Genomic DNA, 10,943 nt, shown 5'->3' on the forward strand with positions numbered 1-10,943 from the left:
TTTGTAGAGCAATGTTCGATAGCTACTAGTAGCTTATCTGCATTTCAAGCCTGGTTGATAACATAAAACTGCTTATCTCGAAAGAATTGATTTATTGCGGCTGCCAACCAGCTACTCAGCAAAATTTTAACTGTCAGCGATAGGTTGATTTTTAATTTGTAATTTGTAACTTCGGGCCGACCGACCGATTATGATGATGAGGTTTTCATGGCTGCAAAGTATTCCAGTAGGTGAAAACGCCATCTATATACTACCAAAGGCTAAAGGTACCGACTGTATTCCGCCGGCGTTAACGATCATTACTGAAACTACGTTCCCAACAGGTACGTATCTGTTGTGAGCGACCGATGATCACTATCATTGAGCACGTGCTGCGCAGCTGTTGTCTCGCGAAGAACGCTTGGTGTTCGGAATTCACCAGAATGAACCAGAAAAAGTGTTTGAGAAAAAAAAAGCAATTGGAAGAATGTTGGAAGAATGTAGGATGATGAATTTCGCTGTACTATGTCGACGCTCGCGACGGAAACAGAGTATAACTATTTCATTTCTGATACCATCGATCGGTAACGGGCGACTATGGCGGTCGCTACGATTTTACGCTCAGATCTAAGAACGGATAAAGGATGCAGTGTTCGGTGGTGATTAATCTCTTCGGTATGTGCGATCAACTTTAATTTAAAAACGTAAAGGTTCGTGAATGCATATGTGGGCCAAAAAAGACTTGTGGTGGCACCAATTTTACCATATCAATGTCCTTAATCTCGCAAACCGAATACAAATTTTCCAGCTGCGGAAATAGGAAGAACTAGGCTGGCTTTGGACATTGTAGGTCTTGAACTACGAACATTGTAGATCTTGGGTGAATTTCTTGCTACTTTACCACCTCTAACACGAGTCAATTACCAAGAAGGAGCTGAGAATCTCTGGTAACAACTCTCCATTTCGTTACGTTGAACTCTCGAACATTGTCGACATGAGGTCGACTCGGGTACTCGGCGCCCATAGGCAGTTCGCGCGAGACGGAAATATCTCACGGCATGGAACAGCGACGAATGAATCGATTCGGCGCGAGGTCTTGCTGTAGATCAAGAAGGTTGAGAGCTGTGTTTAAAGGCGACATGCCTCAGCAAAGATGAGTGCAATCACATCAGACACTTGCCAGCTAATAAAGTAAATTAAGTCAAGTATGTGCTTCAGACAGTATCTTTCTAAAAGATAAAATCGTCATCATCATTATTGGTTATCACAACAATATGAACCGTAGAGCACCCTCACCTGTACCTTTCCTAATTAACCTTTAACCCAATTTGACGATTCATTAAAGTGAAAGTCTTATTTTTCAATCAAGATTTGGTTATGACGAAAATATCCAATCGATACCCAAACAAGAATGCCAGTAAAGATTATACAAGTATTACTTCAACGAAAAGAAAAGTAACATGACTAACGCACAAAGCTCTTCTGCAATGTCGTCACTGTGCAACAATGGTGCGTCGACAAGGTTGCACTTATGTCTTATTGTGTATTGTTCAGGTATATTTGGAAGAGATTCGCAACAATTTCAGTAACGATGATGGCCTGGAACGATTGGAGGTGATGAAGGGAGATGAACAACTAATCCCTACCCATTCGCGTGAAACAAATAAAAATGTGTAAATTGGTGAATAATAGGTATAGGCCGATTTGAGATAGCACTATTTTGTGGCATACATCGGGAAAGTAGGCATGAAGACCACCGGATGATCAAAAACACCTCGAAGACAACCACATCTTTGTCGTATTGATTTGTTGTTTATCACTGTGAATGGCGAAAACCGTTTCCAGAGGACCTGAGAAGAGAAAAAAGTCGTTAACTCGGTTGGCTCGTAAAATTGCTGTTTCTGATGGTTAAAAGGTATGAGGTCCGAACGTCTCAAACAAGACGTTACCGAAGTACACGAGCACGAGAGTTTGAAACTCCTACCTCAAATAAGACACCTTCGTGCTTTCCTTACATCTCCAATGAAATAAGCGCTCTTATTTTTTTTTATTTATCTACCAGTCTGAACGTCCGGCTAACGCCGGACTTCAGACTTTCTGTGGCGTTCGCTTCGGTCGCGTTCACTGATCAATGAAAATTAATACTGTTAAATAATAATAATAGTAATATTGCTGTGAAATTAGATTGGTGCCTTTCTAGCAATACTTTCTTCTTTTTTTGTATAAAATTAAGGGCAAGATTTTTTTCTAAATGTTCCACATTTGCAGATCATTCAAACGACAGCTTTAAATACTATTTCGATACCAACATAACACAGACACAATTTGAAAATATTACTCGAAATATGGGTTTTTTTCCTATTTTCCCCAACAGTTATCACAGAATGATGTTTTAACATAAAATGACGTCAACGACACCATCGTGCTGATAAAGATAACGTTCCACGTCACATCATGTAAACTGTTGGGCAGTATTTGAGCAGCAGTTTTCATTCATGTTTCCACTTCCTGAAAAAGGCATATTACGAGGTTGAGGCAAAGGTGCAAGAAAGTAAACACGCAGAGGTGTCTTAGAGGTGAAAAGCAACGCGCGCAGTGGCCACGGGTATGAAACGGTTGCAACGTCTCATTCACTTTTGTGACATGCAGAAGAAATTATTGCGCACAAATTCGACGCCGGTCGCACTCCATTTTATAGCTATCTGGTGTCGGCGCACCAATTCCACGCCAGTGGACCCGTCGCACCCCTTTTTGGAATTTCGTTTCACACACACAAAGACATATGCACACAAGTGACAGACTAAGCCAGTTATTAGCATGATTGTTTAAAACACCTAAAGGTGTGCCATAAAACAGAGAACAGAAACAAGAAACAGCAGTGCTCACTAGAATTTCGCCCAACTTATATGAATAAAGGTAGCACATTGTGTGATGGGTTGAGAGGTCATTCTTCTGGTACAGAAAGTGAGAAATCTTTACGCGGAATTCTTTTTCTTAACCCAGAACGCTACAACTAAACGGTGACCGAGGTTTGCGTGAACAGCTTAATACAGAACGGACAAGTCCGTCAACGGGCTTGGGCGAACGGGTGGGAGACCTCAAGTGGGAGGGCTCACTAACTCTGCTATTCTTGAACGGTTAACCGCCACTAAGACAGAATAAGGACCAGTTATAGGGACGAACTTGAAAAAGAGCATTTCAAGGCAGAATTCCAGCTATCTAGCTCCATGAAAGAACAAGAAAAAGATGAAGAAACTAGAACTGTGAGCTACAAAGATGGACTAACTAATGTTTACTGTGGTTGTTGTTAGAGAAGGAACTTGCTCGCGGTCTCTGAAACAATGAACTTTAGGCTACGCTCATGTCTAGAATATTACGGACAGTCAATTTGGATAGCCTATTCTGGAATATCTTTGAGTTTGAGGTAGACAAAATTTCGGCAGGAGGTAAATTAATCCAGCGTGCAACCCTGCAGGAAAAGGAGTTGAACATAGTAAAGAAGATTTTTGGCCTGAGTTTAGAGTATAATATCAGTAGGCCAGGGTCCCTATCGTGCACACTCCTTTTCCTGCAGGGTTATTGCTACTATAAAGAGAGAGGTTTTTTGGTAACCAAGTCAAAATGATTGGAGTACTCGAATGATTTACTAATTATTACCGCAAGATCTCGAACTTGCTCTTGATATTGAGTAGTTATTGAGTTGCAAAAATAGGGAGCCTGAGCAGCCTCTCCGAAATACAACGCCACTGTTTTGGAAAAATTCAAAGACAAATCCCATTTTCTTCACCACGAGACCATTCTCTGGATCGCAAAGGAGACAGTGTTGCGTGCGGAAGTTTGCTTGGTAGCTCGATACGAAAGGTATATGTTGATGTCGTCTGCAAACGTTTGAATTTTCATGTCAGGATGCGTTTTTAAATAGCTGGGAAGGTCAGCAATGTACGCCAGAAGAGAAGCGGTCTGAGTACACTACCTTGCGGAACTCCGGGTTTCAATGCACAACGCTTGTTATAGATTTTTACAGTCATGTTTCATTCTTGAAGATACGATTTGAATCAGTTGGGCGGCTGTTCACGAACTCGATAGTTTTCAAGTTTGAAGATAAGTTTTCTGTGGTTTACCATGTCAAACGCTTTAGATAGGTCTAATAATTTTACATCAACTGAATTCCCTTTGTTTACTTCGGTCATCCAATTATTAACCGAGTCAGACAATAGAGAAGTTGTGGAGGACTCAGATTGGAAACTGTGTTGTTTGAAAGCAATGACATCTGTTGTTGATAGCCAATCACTAATTCTTTCGTTGATTACGTTTTTCAAAAATTACCTAGCAGAGGGTACAATACTGACAGAAAGAAAGTTCGAGAGAACTTTAGAATTGCTTTTCTTGAGTCTCGCAGTAATAAGGGCCTCTTTCAAAATGTTGGAACTTTGATAAGGTGAGCGACGCATCAAAGATATGAGCAAGAGGAAGGAAAAAAACATGTGCACACTTTCGTTTAACTACTTGGGGAATGTCATCGTAGGGACACGAAAAAGGACTTAAATGCTTGGGACTGTTAAGAACTTTATTTGGATAGGTGACAAAGTCGAAAGATTTTTGAGCAACTTGAAAGCCAGGGGAAACAGTAGTCGACAATGAAAGATTATGAAAGCTGTTATCCAAACTTAGTGAATGGTTAGTAGCGAAGAATTCAACAAGTGCGCTGCTTTTTTTATTGACAGAAGATTTGATCGAATCTCCATTGTCTGCCGTCGAAGAGTTTCAGGTAGTCCACACAGGCCAGTAGTTTGTGATATTCGGAGTAGTTCACTCGAGTGAAATCTGGAAGGGGTAGGTAGAAGGATTCTTTGGTGTTAAAATCGAACACGAAGGTACCAACGTTATGATCGGAAGTGGCAAAAGGGACAGGATTTCGATATCACTGACAACTGATCTAGAAGAAAGAACGGGCCTAGAATAAGAATATAAACAAACTTCAATGTTTGGAGTAGATCACAGCTTTTGAAAAAAAGCTTTGAAGCGATTAGCAGTGAGATTGTTATGCTTGTTCATGTCAACATTACAGTTGCCCGAACTTATGATTTTGGGTGGAGAGCTGCAGAGTTCGAAATTAGCATTGAACAACTATCATCATCAGACCTAGAAGAATCAGGGGAGCGATAGATAGCTACCAACTTGAGGTGTAAAAGCAGAGAAGAATTCAAGACACGATAATTCAGCTGCCATTTTACGCTTAAAAGGAATGGGAACAACGAGAAATTTGTCACTAACTGAGTAGCAGACACCTCCGCTGTTCTGTACCGCCCATGTTTCAGTAACAACTAAGATATCAGGTTCGTACAAAAAACAAGAATGAAAAAGTGTTATTTGTTTACCATACTGCGTACGTCAAAAAAATGCATTTTGACTTGCAGAGAGGTCCACGCTGGCTCACAAGTTTCCCGTCATTGGTTTGTTAGGGAGATCAGAGATGCGTGTAAGCGCATCTTTGTAAATCACTCACTCACGTATATCGTTCATTCCTTAGACGAACCACGTCCCTTGACTCATAGTTCCGCTTTCCTTACGGTTTTGCGTATGAATATGTACGAAAGATTGGTGCGGCGCAAGAGGAGTGCTCTGGGCAGAGCTTTAGCCCAGAAAAACGAAAAGGAAGCACAACTTTAACAAGGCGAGGTTTGTTACCATTGAACGTACCCAACCTATACACTACTTCAGTTATGCAATTAACTTCAAGCTTATTAAGGACATTTGCTATCTTTTCTTCGAGGTCCCTCTGCCTTTCCATCAAAGATTTATGAACATCCCATTCGGATAAACCAGATATCACAATACTGCGCCCTCTTTCTTCAGCATCAACTCAGCATCAACCATCAGACAATTTGTTTGTGATCTTTGTCTTCAGAGAAGGACCCATCTTCTTTCTGACAGGATCAGTGTTACTGTCCAGACTTTGTAGATGATATCAGCACAAGAAAGCATTTGGATATCAGCCGCATCATTTTCCGTCTGAGAAATAGCTTAATAATTGCTAACAGGCTCTCTAGGTTTGCGAGAAGAACTGTGAAGAGTGCGCTGAGTAGATCCAGGCATAATATTATCAATAATCAGTAGTAACGGTTTGCAGCAGAAAAACATGGGAACATGGACGCGAAACGTTAACGGAAGCAATAAACGCGAGAAAAGACGCAAATTAGTACAACCAGGGATAGGATGAACAAGTGGAAGCAAAATGTAAAGAAATAATGCTTTCAAAACCAAATTATAAGGAGAAAAAAGCGGAAACACAGAGAAGTAGATCAGCAACCGTACGCGGTCAGTGTCCAAAATGTATATTAGGCGGTGTTTGAGGAGAGCAGACTTACACAACTCCGTTTCGGTTGTGGAAATACCACCGAACAACTCAAAGGGTCAACTAGATCGCAATCGCTTGCATGATACTACCCGTACAACACCAAAATGCATTATTTGTCCCACAGGTAAACAAGGACACTGTTTGAGACCCAGTTTAATGATTCTGTGTATCGTTATGGTTATTGTTATTGTATTGTATTTATTGTTATTGTTATTACTGTATAATTCTTGATTTTTTGCATAAACTGTGGTGACAATTACGTCGGAAAAGCCCTAATGTCGGTGTCACAGTTCTAATGTTAGCGCACGAATCTAAAATGTTCGCTCGAAAATAGTTGCAGACATTTTGGATCCAAGCCAAAAGGCCTGAAATGAACCTCAGAAACCTCAAAGGTTTCTCGATAACCCGGGAACTCGCATGATATCTCTGCTCGTCTGATTCGAATGAGACATTTGAATAATTCCCCATCGTGATCAACCAGTCAGCAGTTGATGCCAGGCGTCTCGGATCTAAAGTGAGCAGTTGCTGCGTCAGTGGTTAAAAATTAGGCTTAGAGTTTCTCTGTTTACTTGTAGAGGAATTGTAGAGGAAATGGGTCCCTTAGATTTTAAACTGAATCGCCCATTTCAAGCTCTGAAGAAGGGGATTAGCCAAAACGTTAGCCAACAAAATTAATTAATAAAAACCTCGTGTACATTTAATTAAAAATCAATAGCACAGCCTGCTATCCCGAAGTTTATTGAAAGTCGAACCGTATTTTTGTTACCATCTAGTTTGAGTGGTCCCCTCATAGTGCGCTGACCTTTGGAATAATTTTGAAAGGTGCGCAGTGTCAACACATGCAGACACGTATCATCATTGAGTAAATCCAGAGTAGCTCAGCCAAATAGGGAGTGGAGAAGTACTGAGTCTTTTCAATTGGTTGAATTTATTAGCAAGAGAATTGCAAGCGAAAGGATTACACGATGAATCAGAAATGTTATGGCAGATCAATCGATATTAATACCAGGAAATATGAACTACACTAAAAGTTGATGTTTAAGAATTTGAGGAAATATGGAGCAGCAATATGGAGTAATTTAAGTTTCTGGGATAGAAGTAAGAAAATTACTATCAGGAGATTGATTGTGTACTACTTTTTGAGCAGAACCAAGATTGTTATTGATCTTTATTCTGGCTAACGTTTAAAACATCGTCCCCTTTAGGTGTTCATCGCAGGCGTTTTCATGACAACATCCCTTTCAAGATAGCTGTCGCGATCTTAGCGCGCGAATCACACGTTCTGGCGCGAAAAACATTGGAAACGTTTTATATCACGGCCAAAAGTCCAATCATGAATCGCAAAGAAGAATGCATTGCTGTGACCAACGAGCTGGCGCGATATCAAGACCTTTGCGGGTTTTGCGGAGGCATCGTTACTAGTTACTACTAGCGGCGCAAAGCTAACAACTGGTGGTCCGGAGGTATCAGGCATTGCAACATTGTTCTATTTGGCACAAACATCTTGGTAGCTTCTCTCATCACTTACTGTACAACGGCCTTCCCGTGACCAAGTGGGACAGGAAGATTTGTGGGACGAAGCTGATGTATTAAAAATGATTGAAAGGTTGCAAACAGACATCAGAAAAGATAGTACATAACAGATAATAACAGATAATTGCTGCACAAAATACAACATAACCTTGGCCCTACTATAAAATCACAAAACATCAGATTTTTTGATTTGATTCTTCTGATTTTGATTGCACCATCGACAGGCTCTTGGAGAACGAACCTTCGAAACAATGTATTCATTTCAACTACTTTTTAAACCCAACCATCATTTTTAGGATTTTTTTTTCAAAGTTGCAGTAAAATTGGGTGCAGAAAACTTATGTTCAACCACACAACCGTTGAACTGTGTCAAGGGCAAATAGTTCGCTGAAAAGTTTTCTTGCTAAGTTTTTAACAGCTAAGAATGTATACCTTTTATTGACCTTGAAAGTGGCACTTTCACCAGTTTCTGAAAACAATGGGAATTTCAAATCTATGAAACGGGACACCACAATCTTCTAAATGACTTGATGATTACGAATAAGTTAGAATTCTTCTCTAATTTTGAGAAAATAATGCTAATTCTACGAACACCGTTTAGCTCAATCGCGAAGATTCGAGCGCAACCTCTCACGTAGCCGCACCGTGCTTTATGCCGTTTGAACCTACTATAAATACTTCATTATTTATCAAAGCGAAATAAAATGTTATAAACAAAAATGACAGGGATATCATTTCAAGAAGATTGGTAGTAACTGAAAGGAGGCCATAAAAAAAGTACGGAGATGTATCCACAGGATACGGCAGTGGCAGGATTGTGGAGGTGTGCAAGTAATTGACGAAGGTCGGAGAAACATTGCTTGTTTTCTGGCCACATATTTGTCGAAACTAAATTCTGGCACTATATTTGAAATCAGGGGCTCAACTGATTCCGGATTTTATTTTCAAAGTTTGACTTTCCTTAAGAATTCTGACAGTTTGCTACGAATTACTCCGTTGGAGACGAATTTTGCTGCACAAGTTAGTGGCGGTGTTGTATGGATTCCTAGGTAGATGCCAAAGTCACATAACTTTTATCGTGTTTGTAGAACCGTTCTTCCTATTTCAGAAATTCTTTATCGCGTACTTAACAGTGTTTTACAGAGCTCATAGTCTTCATAAATTTTTTGATTCAAACCACAACGTCAATACAATTCAGAGCTACCCATATAACGATGAATATGCGAATATACGCCGTAAAAGAGAAACTTCACCTCTACTGCTTCACGTTTAAGTAGTTAAAAAAATCAGGCGCAGAGCAATATTTGATGCGTGACTTGATCTCATGCAGAATGTACTTAATCCACCCTCAAAACTCTTGAGCTGAACGAGTATCGAAGCTTCCAGGGATAAAGTTAGGTCGCATTTTGAAAGAAGAAGAGAATTTCTTGAAAAAAGAAGTGCATACTCTCAGGCTCGAACGCGTCCTGATCATTAAGGTGCTAGTGGGAAACTCCAGCCACAAAACGACTTTGCGAACGCAAAACACCGTTCTAACCTCGTTTAAACGAACACAGGACTCGCACCCCTTCTCATCATGAAAAAGGAAGGAACAACAGAGAAGCTAGAATCAAACCTTCCCATCTTCCAGCTACTATGCATCCAAACTTTTGAAAAACTAACCCGGATTTCTCTCGCAGGGGTGAAAGTAGTGACCAGCAGCACAGATCAAGACTATGCTCAGAGAGGTATAGTTGGGTCAAAACGAAATGAAGCTTGGAGGTGTTGCGTAGGCGACTGGCGCTTGAACGCGGCGCGGTGGAACTAGCAGTTCCGATCGAGGTGGGACCGGCGCGAACTGTACCTATGAGTAGTTCTAGGCAAGCACCCCGCGCTTTCGCAGTTACAGCAGCTTTGGAAGTGCTTCGGTAGAATGCAGTGGTTGTCGTTTTACTGGACTTTGTCAACTTTCAGTTATAGGAAAGCCTTCAACAACGCAAAATGCAGTGATATAAAAATACCTGATACAAAAGTTGTCGTTGTCCAACCGCTACTATTTGCAAACTACATTTTCCTCGTTACTCGACTAACGATCCCTACATCAAACATGATTTCTTCATCCGCTGCCCATAAAACTCCCATGCTTTTTCAATCACTTGAACAAAATAAAAGATGGAGAGGAAAAGGCTAAGCTATCTGCACATTTTTTGCTTCGATTTCACCCTGCCAATCTGTAAGCTCTTGAGATGGGGTGAGGTAAGCTCGGATCGACCTACCATGAGGAGTACAATGCCTGACGACGGTGTTCCTGAGAGACGCGCATCATCCAGACTAGCAATGAGTCAGATCTGAGGGATTTATTCCAACACAAACGATGTATATTACACAACTGATTAGTCAGCGCTACCGTGTTTGTGGAGCAGCATGCGACTAAGTTCTGACTCTGAAAGGACTCTCGTAAATCTTGTCAGAACGTTGTTCATCATTCATGGAGCCAAGGGATTGTCCGTCAAAAAAACAGAAATTGTTATTTTTATATTCTGTGGTGACACCATTTGTCGATCAATGGTCCGAAATCTTTCAGACACCATCAACCCAAAAGCGTTCACTGCGAAAATTTTGAAAAGTTAATTCTGAAAGTAAGTATCACTTCGCATTACTGAGAACAAATGCCCTAAGGCGTCGTCACCATTGTTTGTTTTCCGGTAAATACCCCAAATGGGACAAAGCATATGCGTCTGAACGTACAAAGATATTTCAGTAAGCAAATGATTGTGACACTATGATGAAGAATTGATCAGGACAATAGGAGGATAAAGTGTAAAGTGTCTGGCGTTAATCAATCCGCTTGGAATGTGCCACCACGTTCACTTCAATTCAGAATCGTTTGATGTTTACGAACGTGTAACTGTCCTATACAATGAACTGCGGGGGCTAGGATATGTCACGTCAGTGTATTTATCCTCCCGGACAAGCCTGGTACCAGTTCATTGACCCTAGGGGAATGAAAGGCTTGGTGAGCGCTAGAACAGATTCGAACCTCCGAAATCGTGTAGACAGCTGAACCTTTAAGCGACTGCGCTACTCCCGCCTC

The sequence above is a fragment of the Necator americanus genome, chromosome IV, assembly GCF_031761385.1.
Source record: "Necator americanus strain Aroian chromosome IV, whole genome shotgun sequence".
Lineage (NCBI taxonomy): Eukaryota > Metazoa > Nematoda > Chromadorea > Rhabditida > Ancylostomatidae > Necator > Necator americanus.